This window comes from Trachemys scripta, chromosome 4 (genome assembly GCF_013100865.1).
Source record: "Trachemys scripta elegans isolate TJP31775 chromosome 4, CAS_Tse_1.0, whole genome shotgun sequence".
Taxonomy (NCBI): Eukaryota; Metazoa; Chordata; order Testudines; family Emydidae; genus Trachemys; species Trachemys scripta.
The window spans coordinates 123,269,264-123,291,693 of NC_048301.1; positions in this window are offsets into that span (position 1 = coordinate 123,269,264).

The following is a 22,430-nucleotide window of genomic DNA, read 5'->3' on the forward strand; positions in this document are numbered from 1 at the left end:
CACTGCAGTCTCCTTAGCTCAAGTCTCTTGTCCTTGGGGAGCTAAGGGTTAATCAGCTGGCGAGCTCCAGGAAGCCAGGTGTTAGCTATTGATCAGAGTGTGTGTAATGATTAGTGACAGGCCAACTGCCAAAGGGCCTGTGTTAAGGTTCAGAGAAGCAACCAAAAACTCAAGAGATGTTTAACCTGCACTGCTGGGGTCTGCAGAGGCTGCAAAACACCAGGAGAGGCCTGGTGTTCCCTGCTTCATTCGTACAGGGTTGGGTCCTCCTAACGTACACCTGTTTTACACTGGTGTCAATCCATTGCTTTCAGTGGGGTTACTTCTCACTGATGCTGGTGTAACTAAGAGGAGACTCAGGCCTGTCTGGAAACCAGAGGAACCCAACAACAATGCAAAGTTACAGGAAGAAAACGTTAGCAGGAAGATCATTGCTTTCTTTTAAAAGGTTTGGTTTGCATTTTACACAGCAGCTCGGGCAGGCTATTTCCCTTGAAACAGCTCATGCATCTGTAGCAATGACATGTCTTCTGGCAGGGATTCCTGGTCTGTTGCAGCCAGTGGGCAGGGCCAGGGACAAAGGACAGAGCAGCTGGGGTACGGTAGACATTGTTCATACTTTTAGCTGCACCCCTGCCAGGGAGGGCAGGAAACTGAACATGCTGCCTACAAGACATGTGATTACTCTACGGGTGAAAGGAAACAGAGGTTAAGAATGCAGTCTGGCAAGCAGCTGAGTGAATGCTAAAGTGTTTGTCTCACATTGGGCAAATAGGGTAGATACACCTGAATTTCAAACACCGCCTAGCAAAAATCAAACAAGTTTCGTGGGAAGCTTTTCGCATCTCCTGCTGCAGCCGCAGCGACACTGGGCTGCCAACACTGGGAACCTTTCCAGTATCTATAAGGAACGTAACCAGGGGAGTGAGTTTATTTACTTGGTTGGCAGAGCCCTGGGATTTTAGTAAGGGTTTCACCTCAGTGTCTGGGGTTTCAAAAAGACTCAGGGAAGACCTAGAGGAGCAGGAAACAGGGGCTGCAAGCCGTGAGAATGCAGAGGGATAATCAGCCACTCCAGCCTCCGCTGTCACCGCTAAGGGCCGTATTTCCAAGTGGTCAGTGCCCACTAGGGTGACCAGACAGCAAATGTGAAAAATCAGGATGGAGGTGGAGAGTAATAGGAGCCTATATAAGAAAAAGACCCCAAAATTGGGACTGTCCCTATAAAACCAGGACATCTGGTCACCCTAGTGCCCACAGGCAGGGCCAGCTTTTTCAAAAGCGGACAGCTCCCTCTGAGAGGCTGGTGGAGAATTTTCAAAAGAGCTCAACCCTGGGCCTGGTTCAAAATTTTCTATCAAAACTGTTGTTGGGGTTTTTTGCCAAATCATCTGGTTTTCAGCTAAACACAGTTTTTCACGGGAAGTGTGTGATTTCGGCAGAAAATTCCGACTTTTCGCCAACTTCCTCCCCCGCCCCCAACAGTAACCTTTCAGTTGAAATGTTTTGCCTTTTTTTTTAATGAATAGTTGACATTTCCCAAGGAACCAAGCTCCACTTCCCAACTCGCTGTGCTCAGGCATGGAGTGCTCCTGAAAATCTGTTCCCAGCAGTGGGCGCTGACTGCTGCGCCCTTTGAAAAATCCCCAGTCCCTGCTCCATATACAATACTCAGCCTTTCTTCTTGCAGTAAGTAGCAGGTTTCCCTCCATGCTCATCTGGCAGGCCTATCTGATGTTATCCTTGCCTATCTCTTCCTGTGGCTTCACCTCTGTTACATGCTATCTCCTGGGCCTAAACCCACTTCAGGTCTGTCACACCTTACGCTGGGGTTACGTTCCGCAGTCAGCGCGTAAAGCGAAAATCGCTTATAGTCAAAATTCCATTGAGTGTAATGGCGGGCGGAATCGCCCGCACTACAGTATTAAAATAGTTATTTTTCTCTTTTTTTTTTTTGCCGACCGCGTAAAGCTGAAATTGCACGTGTTAAATGCTCGTAAGATGCAACAGTTCTGTATCCCTGTTTTCTTCATCGGGGTCTCCTCTTGCCTACTTCAGATCCCATCTCTTCACACCTCCGTCTCCTCATTAGCAGTCCCCTTGCCTGAACTAGTCCATTCAGCCTTGCCTAGGCACAATGTCTGCACCAATTAGCTACATCGGTGTAAGCCTCTTATGTGGACATGTTGATTTAGGCTCTGGTCCTGCAGTGAGACCCCATGTGAGCTCCGCTGAACTAAATTTGCTCACTTTCAGTGGGGTTCCACCCACGCAGCGTCCACTGCACAGATACTACCCTGATGAGCATGGTGCAAGATCACCTAAAGAATAGGATACGGGCCTGGGATTCTAAGCTCACTGGAGCAGAAGGCACTGTGTGTGTCTGTGTGTAAAGCATTGTGCACATCTGTAGCTCTGCATGAGTGAATAATAGCACGAAATCCCATGCTGTGGCTTGCCACAGCAGTGAAAAATGCTTCCACCTAACTCCAGCATTGCCAACCCTAAATAATATATAACAAATGGAAGAAAGGGGAAATTGATAGTAATAATAGTAAATCAGAAGTCAGGAACTGTAGAAAATGAATAAGGAACAAAGAATGTAGGCCATACTTACAGGATGTGGGAAGCCAGGACGGAAAAAGATTTTGGGGTCGTGGGGGATAATCAGCTGGATATGAACTCTCAGTGAGACCTGTGGTCAAAAGAGCTAATACTCTTTGAACTGGAATGCATAAGCAGGAGAATCTCGTGTAGGAGCAGAGAGGTTATTTTACCCCTCTGCTTGATACTGGTGCAACTGCTGCTAGAATACTGTGTCCAGTTTTGCTGTTCAAAAAGGATATTGATATATTTTAGAGAAGTTTCAGAGAAGAGCCATGGGAAAGGACTAGAAAATGTGCCTTATAGTGAGACACACAAGGAGCTCAATCTATTTGACTTAACAAAGAAAAGGAATTATTTTGGGGAAGTGTGATGGGGCGTCTACCCCACACTAGCCCATAAAGGGTTAATTGAACCGTAGGGAGGCTGCGCAACTGGCAGCCAATTGGAGAAGACCCTAGGGAGGCTATGAAGGAGACAGCCAATTGGAGAGGGTTACGAGGAGCGGCCAATCAGGGCTGGGGCAGGCCCATATAAGAAGAACTGCAGGGCAGAGCAGGTCAGGCATTCCCTGGAGCTGGAGGAGGACTGGCTGCCTTGCAGGCAGAGGGCAGCTAATACCTTGGACAGAGCAGTGCTGGGCAAGATCAGGGGAGCAAGAGCGAGCTGACTGCTGGCATGCTGGGGTCCTGAGACAGGGACGGAGAGGGGCCTGGGGGCTGCGGGGAAGTGGCCCAGGGACAAGACTGCATGGTTGGAGGGGACACAGCACGCGGCTGCCATCTACAGGGTCCCTGGGCCGGGACCCGGAGTAGTGGATGTGCCCAGGTCTTTCCCTACCCCCACTTGCCACTGAGGAAGTGGCTGGACAGTGGACTATGGTTCCCCTGGCAGTGGGGAGAACAGCGTGTGACACAGCCGGCGGGCTCTGTCCTGAAACGGACGCCGAGTCCTTTGGGACAACACGCTTCCTGGAGCAGACGTGACGGCGGCGAGACACCACCGACAAGGGCGCACTGGTGAACTAAGCTAATTCCCAGGACAGCCAGCAGGAGGTGCCACAGCAGTGAGTGAAACCCCCTCACATGAAGTTCTATGGCCTGTGTTACACAGGAGGTCAGACTAGACAATCACAAAGGTCCCTTCTGCCTTAGAAGCTATAGGGGGAAAAAATCTTCAGAAATCATGTATGGACACCAAAAATCATGAGACTCCCAATAATAAATGTTGGGTTCTTTTCATTTGCCTTCTAGTTGGAAGTTATGTTGCACTCAGGTCACCTTTTCAAGCTCTGCAACCAAGAGGACTAGAAACCTGCTTTTATTTTTTTAATAAAAACAGAGAGTCTCCCCCAATCACATGACTCCTGGAACTGGCCCCTCGATCGAAAGACCCAACTATCCCAAGACTCCTGGTGAAATCACGAGAGATGGCAGCTCTATAAAACTGGTCAAGTGCTGCTACTCTCTCCACATGGAACTGGGGAGACGGCCCAGAGAAGAGGCTGCTCCGTTAGCCAGGGCACAGGAATAAGCCTGCACTGTGTGGCCACTATAATTTGCTGGGACATACGAGAAAAGGAAATCATAACATGTTTTTTTCAAACCTTCAGGCCCAGACGTTGTGTAGCCTGGCAACAATCCAGCTGCAGTTAATGTCCCTCCCTGGGAAGCCTGGCCTCATGCCTCTCACTGGCAGCAAACACCGGGTGTCATTCCTGTAGCTCCTGGGAGTCTCCCCCTTCACCCCAGTTCTGCCTGCTGAGCACTCTTTCAGGGTCTAAAAGGCATGAAAGCTGGAACTGATCTTCCAATAACATCCCCTCTGTTTCCTAGAGCAGTCAGTGACATTCTTCTGAGGGTTCCTTGACTAGCCTGGCGGATTTAGTAACTTGAGCACTTTTGAAAATCTCCCTTCAGTCTCCTGTCCCTATGAAGAGGGCTAGGGTGAACCTCTCTCCCTGACATTCCTCCTGCGTTTCAGAAGGCTGACCTGGACTTCTTTCCATAACCTATTCATCTCTTTCTTCTCATGCTTGTGAAATGCTGCACGAGGCACGTGCACGCACAACTATTGTGTGCACAAATTATATTCCGAGCCCTCTCGGGGTGTCACAATGCTGAAACCTTCCCCTGGAGGGGGAGGAAAGCTCATTAGATCAGAGCACTGTCTAGCTCCCGCACCTCCCACTGAGACAGGACACAAGGATTATTTCCTAAGACAGGCTCACCCTGTCTCTAGGTTAGGGCAGTCAGCAGCAGCAGTGGCAGCTCCAGTCTCCTTTCCCTTCCTCTCCCTTTGGCAAAAACGGTTGGTCTTGAAGAACGCTCAGAACAAAACCCAACTGTTCCAATGGCTCCTCTTCAGCTTTGCTGGCAACTTTCCTCCAAAAGCACCGAGAAAATCCTCGGGAGCCAGTTGCCTCTCACCTCACGCTGGAGAATGAACATGATGTGGACTAGGGAGACAGCACAGTGCATTGGACTCTGGACTGGGAATCAGGAGATGTGGGTTGTCTTTCCAGCTGTGCCCCTGACCTGCTGTGTGTCTTTGGGCAAGTCACTTCACCTTTCCCCTGCACCTTTTGTCGGCTTTTAGACTGCAAACTCTTTGGAGTGGGGACAGTCTCTCATTGTGTGTGCATGTGCAGCACCCACCACAATGAGGCCCTGCTCTCAGGTGTCTACTGGAATACACATAATAATAGGCTCTGAAGACCATATCTAGGCACTGAAATCAGTAGTTTGATTTTCAAAGATGCTGCGCACCCAACATCTTCTATTATCTTAAATGGCAGCTACTAATCTGGAAATCTGTCCACTGATCTAGGTTCCTAAGTATGGCATTAGAGCCTTGCTTTAGACCCCCAGCTCTGAAAATCCTGGCCCCTTGTTTCTTCTCCTAAGAGAAAAATGCTTGAGAGAAAAATACATTTCCTGTTTAGGGAGAATGAGAAGATAAGCCCTAAAGTGCAGCTGTCTGCTCTGGCCACCCTCTGTGCAAACAGCCAGCATACCCCTCTGCTCCCTTTGTCAGCTCTGTCGCCTTTTTTTCCCCCTTATAGATGCATTAGACACAATTATACACAATCCACATCTCCCACGAGGATCACTTTGAGCTGGCACGAGAGTCTTGGGAATCCAGGGAGCACACAGGGCAAAGCAAGAGAAAGCTTCCTAAACTCACGAGTATCCAGCAAAAATTCCTCCCTTAATTCCAGAGGAAACTTCAGTGAGCACTAAATAAATATGTCACTTTGCAGTCAGCACACTTTCCCTCCAGAAAGAACAAGGAGGAGTCCTTGTGGCACCTTAGAGATTAACACATTTATTTGGGCATAAGCTTATTCATCCTTTCGTGTCAACTGTTGAGAATAGGCTACATCTACCCTGTTTGAATTGGCCTCATTAGCACTGACCCCTCACTTGGTAAGGCAACTCCCATCTTTTCATGTGCTGTAATATATATACCTGCCTACTGTATTTTTCACTCCATGCATCTGATGAAGTGGGTTTTAGCCCACCAAAGCTTAGCCCAAATACATTTGTTAGTCTCTAAGGTGCCACAAGGACTCCTCGTTGGTTTTGCTGATACAGACTAACACGGCTACCCCTCTGAAACCTGTCCCTCCAGAGGATCTCCAAGGGCATTATAAATAACAGAGCCGCCTAACACCTTAGGTGTGGAGAGAGGAACTTATTTTCTCACTTTACAGAGAGGCACAGAAGATTGAGGTGATTTGCCTAAGATCATACTGCAGGTCAGTAGCAAGCCTGCAATGGAACCAGGGGCCAGATTCTATGCTGCACCTTTTAAGGTGGCCCAGGAATGAGATGGGCTTTGCCCCTCCCGGATTCTGAGGCTTAAGGCAACTTCCTCACTCCTGCCAGCAGGTTATCCCCATGGAATGGATGGAGTCAGAGCACTGCAGTCATGCCACCTGCTGCCAGCATGCCCCTACACTGGGACTGCGAAAGAGGGGTGTCCCATATGCTAGCAGGTTAGGGTTCAAAAAAGAACTAGATAAGTTCATGGAGGACAGGTCCATCAAAGGCTAATAGCCAGGATGGGCAGGGATGGTGTCCCTAGCCTCTGTTTGCCAGAAGCTGGGAATGGGCGACAGGGGATGGATCATTTGATGATTCCCTGTTGTTCATTCCCTGTTGGGCACCTGGCACTGGCCACTGTGGGAAGACAGGACACTGGGCTGGATGGACCTTTGGTCTGACCCAGTATGGCCGTTCTTAGCTCTGCAAAAGGAGAATTCGCCCAGAGGCCTTTCCATTGCCTTTCCAGGCCTCCATGGCAGGAACTGGAATCTGGCCCAAGTCTCCTGGCTCACAGTCTCCTCGTTGACATTGCCCTAACAGTTGCTAGAGAGGCTGAGCTGAACCTGCCCCACTCCTTATACCCTGCACCAAATTGTTCAGGTTCAGGCCGTCTCAGTTCTCTGTTCACTTGTTCTGGGTTCTGCTTGCACGTGAGCTGCTGACACCCGGCCCCTGTCAAGATTTTGGCAGATACAGCAGGCGCAGCATGTACCCTGGTACATGAGATTTGGATAAGACCAGGGCAAATCAGCAATGTGATCTAATCGGGCACAAGCATCTGAAGTGGCAGTTAGTGGCAGTTAGCCCAGCACTTCCCCTTCCTCCTGATAGATGTAACTCTTGTTAAGTATACGTTTAACTTAAAGCACATGGAGTCAGTGGAACTAATGCTGTACTTAACACTACGCTGGATCGGGGAGAGCGTGCTCAGCGCCTTGCAGGATTGAAACCGTAAAATACAAAATGTTTTTAAAATTCGTAGCTGGGGCACGAGGGTGGGGAGTTTGGCTGGCTCAGGAGATTTGCAGCTCTTCACCTCTAGCTGCCCAGCTCAAATACAGCCCAGCAACTGAGAGTTGTTACTGTAGGGTGATAGATCAGAGGCCTCTGTGTAATGAATTTGTCAGGTCTCAGCCCAACTCCCTGTGGACAAGCATCAATACCACTCTCACTGTAACGTTGAGGGGCAGCATGGAGGAAGATCTCACTGCCACCGCCCATACTCTAACAGTCCTGTGGCTAAATGGCATTGTCTCCCAGCCCTTTTCACTGCATAACAGTCACATTAAAAAAACAGAATCCCACTGGCGACCGTAGCCCTGACATTCCTGCTGTATTGTGCTTGCAGTGTGCAGCTGCACGTACAAGGCACCTGAGCTGTGGCCAGACAAGCACTGCAGGTGAGGGGGCTGAGCCCTTCTGGTCCATTTACAGCTGTAACTTTCCCAAGCAGACCCGCCCCATCCTCAGTGTCAGTCGGGCGCATGAATATTATTTATTACTTACACAGTGCTGAGTGCTTTGCTGACAGCTAGAAAGGCTACGTCCCTGCCTGAAAGAGCTTATCATTGAACATTTTCAACAAGATGCAGTGGATGATAGCAATGAGCAGTGGGGGTGGGAATAAATGGAGAGGAGGGCAAGGGTTACAAAAACAAGATCCTGCAGCTACTGAGGGTGCCTGTGGGCCTGTCTTGTTCCAAACAGATCCATCCTCTGGCCCCAGTTCAGCAAAGCCTTTCAGCACAGAATCCATCCCCATTCAGCAAAAAACATAAGCACACACTTAACTTGAAGGCAATGGGATTTAGGCACAGGCTTAAAGTTAATTATACACTCGCGTGCTTTGTTGAAGAGGCATGAACTGGGGCCTGGGTGTGCGTGTGCACACATCATGCATGCCTTGTACAGAAGATGAAATGTGCAGAGTAAATGCTAGGAGTGATTGTTAATAATTATACTTGGCACATGTGTGGTGTTTTTCATCCGTTGAGCTCAAAGGGCTTTACAAAGGTGGATAAATATCGTTAGCCTCGTTTTATTGATGGGGTGCATGGGAAGAGAGATGTGAAGGCTCAAATGCTCAAGAGTGACCCCTCATTATGAGCAACTCAGTTTGTGAGAGCCTAGCTGGAGATGCTTTGGGTCTGATATTCAAAGATATTGAGAAGCATAAGCAGCCCAGGGACTGAACCGGTAAATGGTGGTGTGGCACACACGGGCATCTCCACTGAGCTGCCTTCTCGGGCTCCAGAATCTCAGCTTTCATATCAAGTTTCCAGCTGGTATAGCTGGGAAGAAAACCATGAAAATGTGATCCAAGTGTAACTGATAGAGGGCTGCCTGCCTGAGCCTGGATGCTGGGAGAGGTGGGACCTGCCCCTTTCACCTCAGTGATAATCATGTAAATGTCAACATCATTAACCATTTCATTGCTCACGGAAGCAGGCAAGCAAGGAGAGGAAAGATCATGGATCTGCGCCATCTGCTGTCAGTGAGGTCCCATTTTGGCTCCAGGAGTGGGTGGCATTTGGGAGATGCCATCACTTTTTTTTTTTCCTGCCACAGTCAAGACAGAGCAAAGCCCAAGGTGCCTAGCAAAGCTCATGGGCATATTCAAACTCCACTGAGCGCTGGCCGTGCCCTGTGAGCACCCCCGACCACATGTGGAACATCTGCACAATCTACTGTGAGCAATGCCTCATTTTGATGATGACTCAATGGGCAGAGCTGATTTCACGGTGGAGCTTGGAAGAGTGCTGCCACCTTGTTTCCCCACCGTTCCCCCCATTCCACCCGTGCCCTTAACTCCAGCTGAAGTCAACAGGAGAGCAGATTTCCTCAGCATCTTCAAAATTCCAAACCAAGAAGTCTCAAAGGGGCCCCTCGAGAACAAAGCCCCCCACCATTACAGGACACCTTCAAAAATCTGGCTGCTTGTGGCTAGCCCAACGTCACACAGAGAGGCAGAGGCAGAACTGGGACTGGAACCCAGAAGTTCTGACTTCCACACTACGGCTCTAACCTCCTGGGGGCATGGTGTTTTGTGAGTCAGACATATGTTCCAGCTGAGAATACACCATACAGAGTACACTGAAATAACACTCACACTTACCTAATTACCCATCTATAATTATAAGTGAACAAGGTTTCCCCAAATAGAAAACATGGACAGCTCTGCCCACACAGATTTACAAGCATAAACATAACGAGACTCTTTTAAAATGTGCTTCCAGATAAATTTGGACCGGAGGGAGCTTTTGCAGGAAACAGCAGCAGCAGCATTTCCACCCGTCAGCCATCCCAGTGAGTTGTGCCAATGAGTCAGTTCCCATCGGTTCAAGTGACAACAAGTGCAGGTGCTCCTCTGCTTTTCCCAGCAGTGCGCGGATTCCCTTCAGCAAACTGTTCAGGAGGGAACAGCTGCTCAAAGTGAAAACAAGACTGTTCATACACAACTGATCCAAACTGGAATACAAAGTGGGACTGAGACCCAAGCAGAGACTCAGTGGTACTCAGCTAAGGGACACTGTAAAAATAAGTGTCTTTGTCTCTGCAACTGATAGAGCTGGGTGAATATATGCAAAACAGTGGGCCAGATCCTCAATTGATGCATCAGCATAGCTCCATTGACTATATGCCAGTTTGACATCAGCTGAAGAACTGGCCCAAGTGACTGTTTTCAAACACTAGTTTGAATTAAGAGCAGCTGTTCGTGTCCACCACATTCCTGCCTTTTTTTCATCTTCTGTTCATGAACATTCACACAAACAGATATTTGTTCACACAGATGTTTGGGGAATGCCTGTTCTTCGTACGGGCACCCGTCTTTACATGTGGATGAGGGGATTCATGGATGAACAAGAGCATTCATTATTCCTTAAATCATTCCATTCAGGCATCCAATCAAAGAACAAAATATATATATACCGAGTGACTTAAGCAACAAATCATATGCCCTGAATAATGAATAGGGGACTGGTCACAAACTGCCCATAGTGTGAAATGTGTTTGCATTCAGTTGAAACAATTACAGATTAGAGGGGATGGAGAGGGAAGGTCAATACTGTGGATAATTCATAATTGGGGATTAAAAAAAAATTGGGGCTAAACTGTTCAAAATGACTAATGACACACATTGGTTTGTTATTGTAGGGTTGCTGATGGCCTGGGCATTGGGGGTTGTGTTTTCTAGTTTGTTCAAGGGCTCTGTGGTTCTTATTTGTTATTGTAGGGCTTGTCATGGGTGCTGAGACTGCATGCCCTGGATTGTTACTGTAATGTTGCACAGGACCATGGGTCGGTGTACTCTGGATTATTATTGTGGGGTTGCTCACAGGTATTTCATCCCTGTTGAACTGAGTCTAGTGCCTGGAAGCCATCTTCACGGACCCTGGTGAACCACTTGATTATACAGGGCATTAATGTTCCTGGGTCTGGGTCAGCCAAGTATGGTGCTAAGGTTCTGGCAGAGTTCACTGGTGTGTCACTTGAGTGAAGTGGTCCAGCACCAGTATAGGTGGTGTTAGGTCTCAGGAGCCTTCTGGGTTGACGGAGTCTAGTGTTCTGGATCCAGCACATTTGACACAGGTGATCTACTTGCTTGAAGTGACTTGGCTGGAGCCCAGTGTAACTGGCACTAGAGTCAACCATGGTGGTGGAAGTTGAGTTTGTACCTAGTTCAAGTGAGCCTTGGGCCCACCTAAGACTACATAGTTTGGTGGCAGAGATCCAACACATTTGCCTGGCTAAACCACTTGTCCAAGTGTCAGCAATACCCAGATCTTCAGGATAGTCAACTGGGGCTCTGGCATTCCTTTCCTGGGAGTATCTCCTGACAAAATCAGGCTGGGGTCCTGACTAGGACATGGCATGGCCTTCCTTGCCTCCCGATCCCTTCTGCTGGGTTATCTGTTGTTTTACTGTAGGCCTGCTGGAGGGCACCTGGCTGGGTATTGTGTTATTGTAGGGTTGCCCGGGGGGCTGCGCCCTGTGGAGTGTTATTGTAGGATTGCCCGGGGGGGCTGCGGCCTGTGATGTGTTATTGTAGGGTTGCCCGGGGGGGCTGCGCCCTGTGGTGTGTTATTGTAGGGTTGCCCGGGGGGGGCTGCGCCCTGAGGTGTGTTATTGTAGGGTTGCCCAAGGGCTGCTTCTCTTTTAAACATGCATTTTAAGCAGGTAAGGGAGGCATCTGTTTGAAAAGCAAGAGGCTCTCTTAATTCTCTGTGCTGACGCCAAGACAAGGGGGCAGGGCAGGCTGAAGCCCCGCACGCCCCAGGAAGCCCGGGGCCGCGCGGAGATGTCCCCCTCCCTCGCCCCAGCGCACCCCGCCGGGGCAGTGTATCCCCCGCCGCCCGCCCCAGCGCCGCGGCAGCGCATGCTCCCTGGGAGTGTCCAGCAGCGAGGCGATTTAAAAGGCGGCAGAGCGCGGAGCTGAGTGGAGCAGCCGCCGGGGAGCCGGGCTGAGCCGAGCCGAGCCGGGTTGGGCCGGGCCCCCTGCCCCTCTCCAAGGTAGGGCGCGCGCGCGCGCGCGTGGGTGCCCGGCGCGGGCAGCGGGCGCGGCTCAGACTCTCCCGGGAAGCCGGGGCTGCCCCCGGGGAGAGGGGCCAGAGAACCCCGGCCCCGGCAAAGGGCGAGCGGGGCGCGACTGGCCGGGAGCAGGGTCCCTGGCTGGGCTGCTCCATCCCATGCCCGCGAGTCCCGCTGCGTGGGACCCGGTGGCTGCTCAGCCAACTCGGCCGGCTTTCCGTGGGAACTCGGCTTCCTCCCACGCGCGGGGGCTTCTGACTCGCCCTTACTCCCTGGGGCGGCGGGATTTGGGGGGACACGCAGCTGCCCTTAGCAAAGCCTCTGTCAGATAGTCCCTGCTCCGCTGTGGTTTATTTCTTGCCTGGCTTTCCTTGGGGGACAATCAGTTCTATCCTGGGACTGCCCTAGGAGGACGCAGGACTGCCTTTATTTAGCTTTAAAAAAAAATGTTATTCCTTTTCCTATTGGGCAATGAAATAACTTCATCCCTGGATCTCGTGTGTTTATTATGACCTTTCAGTGCTTTCCTTTCCCCAGGTTTGTGTTGTGCTGTGTCTACTTAGTTAAAAAACAAACCAGGAATCTGAACTATGTGGAACAACCATGGGGTTACTGAAGTTTGTCAGTCGTCTAATATGACTGTAAATATATATACATATATATTCAGTTTTGACATACTCCAGCCTTTCCCTCTCCTACATAGAGCAAACAACATGCTTTTAACACACTCCTCATCTGTCAAGGGGGAGAGAGACCACAGAAACTGGCTCTTTCTGAAGGAGGGAAGAGATTTTGAGGGCTAGCACTCTTCCTGTAGCTGTAGATAAATATGTTCTACCTCTCTTGAGGTATTTGACAAGGCAGCCAAATGTGGTGCCTTTTAAAGTAACATTAATGATAACAATGAGGCTATTGGAGACAGGGAGCTCCTTTTAATATAAAAATATAGAAGTAGTTTTAGTCAGCACGAATGGATGGTGTAAAAGTGCAAGACATAGGTGAGAATGTCACGTCAGGTAGTGCCGATAAGCAACCAGTGTGTTGTGTTGTTTGTTTGTGTTGTCCTGACCCCGTTTTGTTCTTGGTGGATTTTGTGTATTACTCTTCTGGTTGCTTTTGTGCAGTCCAGAGGTTGTTACATATGTTAGTCCTAAACACTGGAGGGAATGGGGGCGGGGGGGAAAGTCTGGGAGAAGAGAGATGAATCTAGACTTTCCAGAATCCTGGGAGACTTGCACGGACAAACAAGCCAATACGGTAATTAAACTGAATCAAAGAAAACAAGCATGTCACAGAACTAGTAATGTTGGTATGACCTGAGTTCCTGATGGCCACGCTGCTTTAACTGAGTAGGTACCAGTTCATGTTTCCCTGTGTGCAGGGCCCTCCTATATTCTCGGCCATGAAAAATGCATCACAGACCATGAAATCGGGTCTTTTAGGTGCTTTTACCCTTTACTATACAGATTTCATGGGGGAGGCCAGTGTTTTTCAAATTGGGGGTCCTGCCCAAAAGTGAGTTGCAGGGGGGTCACAAGGTTATTTTAGGGGAGTCATGGTATTGTCACCCTTTCTTCTGCGCTGCCTTCAGAGCTTGGCGACTGGAGAGCCGTGACTGTTGGCCGGACACCCGGCTCTGAAGGTGGTGCCCCACCAGCAGCAATGCAGAAGTAAGGGTGGCAATACCATACCGTGCCATCCTTACTTCTATGTTGCTGCTGGCACCGACTCTGCCTTCAGAGCTGGGCTCCTGGCCAGCAGTGGCTGCTCTCTGGCAGCCTAGCTCTGAAGGCAGCGCCACCAGCAGCAGCGCAGAAGTAAGGGTAGCAGTTCCACAACCGCGCACCCCCCCCCCCGTACAATAATCTTGCTACCCTTTCACTCCTCCCCCCCGCCAACTGCTTTTTTGGGTCAGGGCCCCTACAATTACAATTACTCTGATATTTCAGATTTAAGTAGCTCAAATCATGAAATTGACTATTTTAAAAATCCCATGACTGTGAAATTGATCAAAATGGACCATGAATTTGATAGGGCCCTACCTATGTGTGACTGCTTTAGATCAAATAGAAAGTGTAAGGAATTAGGATTTGTAAAGAATGTAAGGAATTAGGATTTTTTTGTTAGTGATAGGAAGCTTGATTTCAGTGCTTCTCCAAAGCCACTTGGTCTGCAAAACTGGATTGGAAATGTTTCAGGAACAACACATCTACTCCCAGTCTGGACCTGGAAGGTTTATGGATAATGAAAAGGAATAAACCAAACTCAAACAAGGATCAGTTCAGGTTTGGTTACAGTCTGAGATAAAGGTTCAGGGAGGTGTGTATGTGACACTTGATCAGAACTTAACTGGGAGTTTTTTGAAAATTTTACTCAGAATCTATTTTTCAAAGTGCCTAAATGACATAGGTTCCTAAGTCACTTTCAAAAATGGGACTTGGGCTGCTGAGTCACTCAGACACTTCTGAAAATCTTACCTGCTAACTCTTGAACAACTTCTAAGTTACTCACTATACCTGCAGGCCTCTTTCTATCATAAAGGATCAATTCATGCCACCAGGTCCCTTCTCGCATCTTCCCCGTTGTTCCTTGGTAGCTTTCCCACTCTTAAGGGAAGTGGTTCCTAGGTGCTTGCAGTGGAAAAAGCCAGGGTTAGAAATCAGGGATTTCTAGCTCCTAGTCTTGTGCTGAGATTGCCCAGTTAGACTCTGGAACATATTGCCGTAAGATATCCTTGAGGCCAAGGGCTTAAGAGGATTTTAAAAAGGATTTGACATAATATGGCTAAGAAGAATATCCAGAATTGTTAATAAATAACTTTATGAAAGAAAGAAATGAGAGCTTGGCAAGGGAGAGTTTGATGTATAAAACATCACACTTCAGGACATAAACCAACCTTTAAGTACCAGGAGACAGGAGGAAATTTTCCCCTGTGGGAGGGTTTCCCATAAGAGTCTGCCTCCAAAGCTGCTGAAGTGGGCCAGTGTCATAGAGGGGATACTGGACTAGATGGACCGGAGCTCTGATCTTGTCTGGCAATTCCCACCATCATGTCTTGCCATCATCTCTAAGGGGGTCTGTTGTTTAAAACACAAGAGAGCACTTGCTTGGGGAAAAAACTTTGAAACCTCTTGGGATGCATTACTGGTACCATAAGGCCCAACCCCTATTGATTTGTGTTGGAGGTGTCCAGAGCTAGGGATTCTCCATACATAAATCTGAATAAGATAAAGATTCCTAAAGAATCCTATTGATTCAGAAATGCATAGAATTCTGTACAGTATATTACAGACAAACACACAAGGAAACTCCATCAGCAAGATCTTCTAGAAGGGGGGGGCGGCGGCATTGCTGCATTTGTGGCTGATGCTGGCAGCCAGAAACACTCGCTACATAAATCATGAGGGAAGCTCATATCACCAGACTCTGAGATAAAAATAAAACCTTCTATAACATCTGGAGCTGTCTTATTTTTGATGGAGTAACTACAAAATACAGATGCTGAAAATAAACTCTTAATCATTTAATCTAACAATGTACTTCTGTTTGGAGCACTCAAAGTCTTCCCTTGGTTACACCTCTCCACCTCTCTGAAGTTCAGCATGGGTGGAACCTAATATACTGTGCCAGTTTCACGCAATCAACTAGAGTAAATGTTAGTGTGTTCTTGAAAGGAAAATCTGACATGGGAGTGCAGCTCTACGAAGTCGTGCTCTGGAAATCTCACCCTGCTTGTAATTTGTCATGTTTTGTTTTCTCAATATATATTACTGGCAATTGACAAACTGGATTGGACAACTTGTCCATGTAGCCCAGGATTCCGACTCCCACCATGGCTGGCACCAGATGCTTTCTAGAAAAGTGCAAAAAAACCCTCTTAATGGACAATGCAGAGTAACTTGTGTCTAGGGGCAAGTTCCTTCCAGTCAGTTAATGGCTGGCCCATTCATTGAGCATGGGAATTCATACCCCTTAAATTTGTATCCTAGCTTATGTGGCAAAGGATGTTCTTATTATTCATATACATGTCTAATCCACTCTTTGACTCTTGCTAAGTCCTTGGTTGGCCCCAACCACTGGCGCAATGGCAGTGAGTTCTCCAGGTTAACGATTCATTGTGTAAAGTATCTCCTTTTTGATCGGTTTTAAATCTGTTACCTTTCGGTTTCATTTTGTGTTAAATTCTCAAACCATATAATTCTGGTGATCCCCGATGGTGCAGCATCTGTCACTCCACGTGGACTCTTCCTAGCTGTAGCCCAATTCAGGACTCTGTAGTGTTTCTAAAAGCTGTTTTGACTCACACTTGCAAAATCACAAGCCCCTCTTTGCCCCCTGCCAGGCTGTTTCTCGTCTGTCTTTGCTACATATTTCTTTGGTGTAACTTCAACCATGATCAGATTTGTGGACAGCTCCAAAACTGGAGGTGGACAGAAGCAAAGTGACCCAGAAAGATAAGAGCAGAGCGAAGGAAAGCAATAAAGGGGAAGATTGCTACTAATCAGGGTAAAGCCCTGCACCCTGGGAGAAGAAATAAGCAGCGCAGAAGTAAGATGTGGGGAGGGAAAGGAAATTTAAAAAGCGGCACTTGGCAGGTTTATTTTCCTCTCTGCTGTCCCAGGGTCACTCTTTCATATAACCAAGCCCTCTAGTTTCTGCATGAGAAGGTGCAGGGCTGGGATTGGGAGACAAGAAAGGAAGGTGTTCTGGGAGGATCTTTGCCTTAAGAATAGCAGAGAAGCTTGCAAACAGTTGAAGGCATCCATGAAATAATATGTGTTGCACCAGGAAAATATTGCCTGGAAGCATGTGTGTGAATTTCACTTTAGGATATGCAAGCGAAATCTCCACAAGCATGGAACATCCAGAGGACAGGAAAAGAGCAAGACAGGTGACCTTTGCAGTTTTTGTCATTTGGCTTGTCAAACCCCACGTACCTGTTTTAAGACTCAATGCAGCAAACTGACATCCTTTAAATCACAGTATTGTTTGTGCAATATGACATTACTCACGGCCATAAAAATGGCCGTGAGAGAGGTGCCTGTGTGTTTCACATCTAAGCCACCCAGGGACTTGATCATGAAATATAACTATTTGGAATGCTAAAAGACTCCTTTATTATTTTTGTGCTGCTCCTTAGAAGTCTCTAAACTTGTGGCCCTTTTTGTTTTCATATCCTCAAATGTCAGTTCCTGGTTTAGTTTGAAAATATTTAACATTTTTGCTAATCTGCATAAGAGAAAAAGCAGACCCTGTGAATATTGTCTGGCAAAATAAGAAATGTGATAGAGGCATGTAGCCCAAATGGCTCTTTGTCTTGGTGGCAGAGGGAGGTTGGAACATGTTCTGCAGTAAGCAGGTGTTTGATCTACAGACATTGAATAAACATTTTTCTCTTCCTCTAAATGCCCATATTGTGAAATTGTGGTTGCTAGTCCAGTTCTCAAGAACCATAGAATATCAGGGTTGGAAGGAACCTCCGGAGGTCATCTAGTCCAACCCCCTGCTCAAAGCAGGACCAATCCCCAGACAGATTTTTGTCCCAGATCCCTAAATGGCCCCCTCAAGAATTGAGTTCACAACCCTGGGTTTAGCAGGCCAATGCTCCAACCACTGAGCTATCCCTCCCCCCCACCTTGTTCTGTGTCTGTGTGGGGAAAGTACCTCTGCAACGAAATGTGGCACTGATTTCCAGCTGTTTAGAGCCAGAATCCCGGGAATGCCAATCCCAAGAGTTAAAAAAATGGTCCCAAAGATCACAAGATCGTTTGGTATTTTTGTTGTTTTGTTTTATTTTTTTTTAATACATGATTTAATCCAGTGTTGGGTTCTTTTTATTTGCCCTTTGGTTTCTGAGCCTTTAGCTTACATATTCTTGTATGCGTTTGACTAGCATCTAACTGTTTACATATTCTGTTTGTATTACTGTAAAACCTGGGAGCCCCAGTCATGGACCCAGGCCGCATCGTGTTAGATGCTGTACAAACCCTGAACAAAAAAAGACAGTCGCTGCTCCAGAGAGCTTACCATCTAAGTATAAGACGAGACAACAGATGGGTACACACTGACTAATGGGGGAGGACAAGGAAACAACGAGACCGTATTGGTCAGTGTAATCGGCACAACAGCAACCTAACCATTGTCAAGTTTTTTGGTGGGCATCACAACCAAGGAGAGTTGAGGAGAATGAGGGAGCGGTGCGGATGTTAAGGAGGAGCTGAGGGGCAGCGTGGGAGGAAGTACAAAGATGCTTGTTTGAAAATTAGAGCACTCCCTTCCCATGAAATCTCTGGGCTGGTGTTTGAAATTCCCATGCTGAACATAAAAGAGCAACTGAAATGATCAGTGGGCTGACAGGATGGATTTTCATGAGGACTCGCTCACAGCTGTATAAGTAGAGCTTGGCTAAACAACATCTGGAGTGGGATGTACCTACCTACAAGAATGTAAAGGGTGTAAGTAAGTGGAGGGGCACAAGACTCATACAGGGTATATAACTTGGACTAATGGGAAGGGGAAGGGGGAAATCTGGTGCTTGGTACTGAGGAGAGAACCCAGCTCTCAGATCTATTAGACTGTCGAATAGTGCCCATGGGATATGCTGACAACCTCAATGCTTGAGACACATCAAACCAGATTGGACAAAGCACTAGAGAATGTACTGTTAGGAACAGTCCTGCATTAGCCCCTGGGGGAGAGATGATGCAATAGGGCCTTTTTCATCTTTAATTTATCTGAACACAGTCCACTCTTATTCCCCCAGATACTCCCATTCATCATTGTTCGCAAATGCCGTTCATAGCAGGGTATGAGTCTGGTAGACGAGAGTGGTGAACTCTAGCTATCCCCCTCACCAGTTGAAACTGAGCTTGCATGTTGGTTTGCATGCGTCCTCTTTCCTGGTCATCTTGGCTGCACAACTGCTTTGATAATCCTTGGCCAAGTACTTAATAATGGGCAGTGCTAGCACTGTAGTTTTGTGGCTGCAGTAGGCAGAGTGGAAAGGTCCAGCTCCTGCGATAATAGAAACTGCTGCCCACGGTGACCTGACTGTGTGCTAGAGGCATCCCCAGGGAGTAATGCAGAAGTATCCATAACTCACCAGAGGTCTCCTTCCCCTTCATGTGTATCCGCATTGAACTTTGCTCCAGTAAATACGGCAGGATGCTAAGATGTCTGCAGGAGGAGAAAACCTTGCCTTTGCCAAAGAGAGCCTGCAATGGAGAGCGCGCCACTGACATCCTGCTAACACAGGGTAGTTATAAGAGGGCTCTTGCCCCTCTGTCCTCTTCAGCAGATGTCCCCTGCATTAACACAGCCCACTTTGTATCAGTGCAATGCTAACCTGTTAAGCGTGCGCAACGAGAGACGAGCCCAGATTCTGGCTCCGAGCACCCCTGGACTAAGTGGCTGATCGTCCTTTCTCTGGACTATCACCCTGATAGGAACGCAGCACTGGAAGGGACCGCCTGGGTCAGTGAGTCCAGTCTCCTGCTATCTCCAGCTACCCCGTCATATATTTCCATTCATAAATGTATCAAGCTTCACTTTACATAAATAAGGCCGGGATTTTTACACAGGCGTGTGAACGGAGTTAGGTGCTCCATTCCCATTGGATGTCAGGGGTTTAAGTGAAATCCCAGGCTAAAGCCACTTCTTTAGAAAGGTGAAAATCTCCTTCCAGGTACATAGAGCTGAGCAACAGCCTCATGTGAATTCTTACAGCTGTCTGTTAAATCCCTGGGAGATGGGAATTCATGATGGTTTGAGATGGTTTAAAAAAATGCCAATTTTCATGTGAAATTTTGAAAAATCCCATTCTTCCTCACCCCATCCCTCCAAATTACCCACAACAATCTTTCAGGTTTTTGATTAAACTTGATATTTTGGTAAAAAATCTTTGGTTTGTTTTTACAAAAGCTGGAGAATTTCAACCACCATGAAAATGTTTGTTTTGGTCAAAAAGCCATTGTTTCATCAGAAAAGAGCTGCGACCTGCTCTATTGATAATGCCAGGACCATCACCATCTTAATGACTATGAACAAAGGGATTGGTGCTATAAAGATGGCCCTAAAAGAGCTCTAACACCCCTTTTCATGGCCGAGGGGAGGGTAAATCCCAGACACTTCAGGGAGAACTATGGTCCATTGCCCAGTCCACCTGCTTCTCACACACTCATATTGGTCTGATACGACTCATGGGAGCTCCCTGCTTCCAGCTGTCTTGAGGCTAGTCCTCAGATGGCAAGGTCTTTTGTCTATTTCGAAGATGATTTCATTTTGGTGACTGAAAACGGAGAGGGAGAAACCCACCAACCTGCCGATGGAGGTCAAAGGGCATGCCAAAAGGTATGTTCGCATCAGGCTCCTTCAGCAGGGACACAAATAACGAATTGCAGGCCAGAAAATTACCATGGAAAAAATGTACTAACTACCATGCGATTACAAAACAGCCTATTTGTTCTTTGTGCATTTGGGATTCAAAGTGAGTCCTCCAAGGAAGAGCATGACATCACACTCCTGAAACATCAAGCACAAAGGTCTGTATAACTTTGAGATTGAGATTGTTTTACTCTCTCCTGGGACTTTCATGGATGATTTTTGGACAGTTGTTGTGCCCTCCCCATCCCCCACAGCACCCAACCCGCAGTGGTAATCCTCTGTGTCTTGCAAAAGATAGATTTTTTTTTTTTTTTTTTTTTTTAATTTCCCCCCCCACTATGTTCTCAAGACCATGTCAGCAAACATCACCTTTCCCACCTTGCAATGGAACTCCCTTTGGAGGGAGTGCTACTGGAGTACTCTTGCTACTTCCGAATTCGCCGGCGGGGTATTATTAAGGTTAATGCATCATTCCCTTCTGGCACCATTCACAAGGTTTGAGCATTTAGTCTCTGCTACATTTCCAGAGAACCACAAATAATTTCACTAATCCAGCCAGGATGTCTTGTATGTCAGGGCAGATCAGAGCCATTGGTCTGGCAATTAACTGCATCAGGTGGAATATCTCAAGCACTGCAGCTTTCTAGCATTGCAAATTCTCCCCAAGGCTGGTGCTGGGAGTTCAAGGCAGGATGCTGGCTCAGCAGTGAGTTAAGTCTGAAACATCTAGCACCGGCCACTGTCAGAAGACAGGATAGATAGACTATTGGTCTGACTCGGTATGGCTATTCTTATGCTCTTAAATCCCTGATTGTGCAGTATCCACCTTCCAGGGCCGGTGTAACCAGCAGGCAAATTAGGCGGCCGCCTAGGGCGCCAAGCTTTGGGGGCGCCAATAAGCGGTGTCCGGTGTCACGGGAGTCAGCTGAGCAGGGCAGGGTGGGAAGCGAGGCCTCCATAACAAACCCGCAGCCGCAGCGAGGAGCGCTACGCAGGACAGTCAGTGGGAGCCTGTGGCGGAGCAAGGAGGAGACAGCCGGCCGGGGTGACCAGTGCGGCCAAGGGACGGAGCTGTTGGGGGAGGCAGGACGCGGTCCTGAGCTCAGGTGAGCTTTGTCCTCCAACGCGCCGCACCTGGGGCCGGGCGCAGCTGCCTCCTGGGGTGAGGGAAAGTGAAACTAAACCCCGCAGCGCGACAGAGGGGAAAGGGCTGGCGCAGGTGCCGCTTCCAAACACCAACTGCCTCTCCCCCCCCCCCGGTGGCACTGTGCCAATGTGGGGAGCCAGCCCTGATCCCCAGGGAGATCCTCACCTGCTCCCTGGGAGAGCCCGACTCTGCTCTCCTTGTCCCTGGGTCCCACTGGAGGGCGAAGTACTCAGCCTGGGAACGTTTAGAGACCCTGCGAGCTGGGGACATTCTCAGCCTCCTCCTTGCTCATAGGTTCCCCTGGGCCAGAAGGGACAGTTGTGATTATCTCCTCTGACCCCCTTGTATTAATTCTAATGAACAATGCTACATTATGCAGTATTCATTTTTGAAAGTTTATAATAAGGGATGCTCGGGGGGCGCAAGGTGGAAGTTTCGCCTAGGATGCAAAATATCCTTGCCCCGGCCCTGCCACCTTCCCATCGTAAACAAGAAGTTCAGCTCTCACTTCCCATTTTCCCAGCTCTGTACGCAAGCAGTGTGGCCTCAAGACAACCACTAACACCCTAACAGTTGCTACAGTCTTGGAGGTTTTTTTTTTTTTTCTTCTCATCATCATAAATGAACAAAGCAACTATAATGCTGATACTGCAGAAGCCAGGGCTGACTTGCCCTGTAACTTGAGTTCAGTGTGACTTCAGCACATATTGTTCATATGGGAAAAATAGACTGAACGAGTTTTCCTTCCTATTGTGTTTCCAATAATGGAAATTAGAGGGGCAGGTACTTTATACATTCCTTCTTGTTTGTCCTCTTCCCTAACCCCTTTTTATGGCCAGTGCTGGACTGCTCCCCCAAACAATCTATGGAAGTAATTTTTTTTTTTTTTTTTTTTTTTTTTTTAACAAAAGTAATGCAGTGGATCATGGTAAAAAGAC